Source organism: Psammomys obesus, unplaced genomic scaffold, assembly GCF_907164565.1.
Source record: "Psammomys obesus unplaced genomic scaffold, mPsaObe1.curated_primary_1811, whole genome shotgun sequence".
Lineage (NCBI taxonomy): Eukaryota > Metazoa > Chordata > Mammalia > Rodentia > Muridae > Psammomys > Psammomys obesus.
The window spans coordinates 39,087,169-39,089,625 of NW_026596051.1; the positions used below are offsets into that span (position 1 = coordinate 39,087,169).

The following is a 2,457-nucleotide window of genomic DNA, read 5'->3' on the forward strand; positions in this document are numbered from 1 at the left end:
CACTGGCTCAAGTGTGTTTATCCTAGCTTTATTCATAATAGCCAGAATCTGGAAACAATCCAGATGTCCCTCAATGAAGGAACAGATAGAAAATGTGTGGTACCTCTTCAGGACTGGCTGCAATATCCTCCTCTGTGACCTAGCAAGGCTGCTCCTCCCTCGGGGGAAGGTTTGGAGGGGGTAAAAGAACCAGCCACTGAGTTCATGTTACTAATAGAGGCCTGATAAGCTAGGGTCAGATGGAAGAGGAGGAGAACCTACCATATCAGTGGACTTAAAGAAGATCAGGGAAGAGATCAGGGAGGGAGGGTGGGATTGGGAGGGAATGAGGGAAGGGGCTACAGCTGGGATACAAAGTAAATAAACTGTAACTAATATAAAAAAATAAAAATTTAATAAAAAAGAATTACATAATATATTTGGCCGAAAATATATAAATAGATAGAAAATAGAAAAAATATATAATTTGTATAGATGACGAGTAGATGTTAAACCTTCCAGGGATTTCACAGTAATTGTAGGCATTGTATACATGCACAGGTATGTAATTGTACATGCAAATTAACTGATATGTTTTGCATATGCAAGTCCTTATTTGCATTAATTTGTCCTTGATGAGCCTGGTTTCATTAAATCTGCACTGTATTTAATATGAAGGCTAGTTGTCAAATATGTTGAACTTTTTCACTCTACACTGAAAACCCCATTTTGATCAACTTTCATGACGCAAATCTCACATTGAGAAGTGTATAATAAAGAATGATTTTCTGTCTGAAATGAAAAAACGGGAAGAGAACGTGTGGTGCACTTCCACAATGAAATACTACTCAGCTATGACAAAGAAAGACATCATGCATTTTTTTTCCTTTGTGCAAGATTTTATTAAACATCTTTCCAGGAAAACATCCAGCTTCCAAATGCAGCTGCCAAGACTCTGTTATGCATAGGCCCTGCCTGGGGCCAGGCAGGTGGCTCTGTCTTCCCAGCCTTCTGTTCTGAGATGGGTGTGGTGGGCAAGATTTCCTCTTTAGGTTCTCCAATGCTCACATGATCAGGCAGAGGCTTCTTGGGGCCCAGGGCAGCATGATCTTCACTCTTATGTCCAGCACACGGTGCCTGAGGAGCCACGGCAGTGTCAACGTAGTAGTTCACAGGGACTCCACTGTGAATCATCGCCATCCACACACTTCATGGACTTGGCCCTCTGTCCTCAGAGCTTCACATACACCACCACCTCACAGCCCTTGACCCTACTCTTCATAAAGAACCGAAGCCCAAGATAGCGTGCCCTTTGCACAGCAAACCCTGCTAGGAGATTATAGTGTGGAGACTCTCTTCCTGGGCAATGGTACACAGAACTCTAGTGGCATCTTTTCTGGAAAAAAAGCTCCACGCTGCTCTCAGGGAAGGTGAACCTCCTCTGGACCACTGCAGTCAACTCTCTGATCTTAAGACCTTTCTGTGCTTTGGTGGCTAAAATAATGATTTCTGTTCTGGTTGGTTAACTAGGACTTTGACTCCAGAGCAGCCATCTTCAGCTAGGTCCAGTGTGAGAAACTCATTCAGTTCAGCTTTGAAGATACCAGCAGCCACAAACTTTCTCTTCTTGGAAGTCTGAACTGCCATCTCGCTGCTGCAAGCCACCCAAAGGAAAAAGTGACATCTTGCAATTTGCAAGCAAATGGATGGAACTAGAAAAGATCATCCTGGTGAGGTAACCCAGACCCAGAAAGACATGCATGGTATATATTTACGTACAAGTAGACATGAGTCACAGTGTACAGATTAACCCTGCTAAAATCCACAGATCTAAGAAAGCCAAGGAGGGCCGAAGGAAAAAATCCCCCAATCTCACTCAAAGAAGGAGTCATCTACATCATCTGAAGTGGATGGAAGGAGGGAGCTGTGTGAGAAACGCGGAGAAAAGAGTAATAGGAGTGAGATCAGGTATTGGGAGAAGGAGAAAGGAAGGAGAAGCCAGGGAGAGAAAAAATGGAAATAGGTGAGAGGCTATTTCTGGGACAGGGGAGGCTCCCAGAAGTCTATGGGGGTGATCCTAGCTGAGACTCCTAGCAGTGGGGTATCTGAAGCCTGAAGTAACCACCTTTGTAACCAGGAAGGACTTCCAGTGGAGAGAGGAGGATGCCAACCCATAAAACCTTCAACACAAACATTGTCCCGCCTACAACAATTGTAGGGATAAAGATGGAGCAGATATTGAGGCAATGTCAAACCAATTACTAGCCCAATTTGAGAGCCACCTTCTGTGAGAGAGCCAACCCTTCATACTACTATTGACACTGCAGAGCTTACACACAGAAGCCTACCATAACTGTCTTCTGAGAGGCTTCATGCAGCACTTGAAGGAAACAGATACACAGACAGAGGCCAAGAGCCAAACAATTGTCTGTGTTCTGGGAGTTTTGAGGAAGGAAGGATTGAGTAATTCAGAGTGGT

The 2,457-nt window shown here is 44.0% G+C and overlaps 1 pseudogene; it reads right to left on the minus strand.

Annotated features, from left to right (window-relative positions):
• Positions 1–882: 882 nt before the first annotated feature.
• On the minus strand, positions 883–1,626 carry LOC129688821 (40S ribosomal protein S3-like; annotated as a pseudogene).
• Positions 1,627–2,457: the final 831 nt, after the last annotated feature.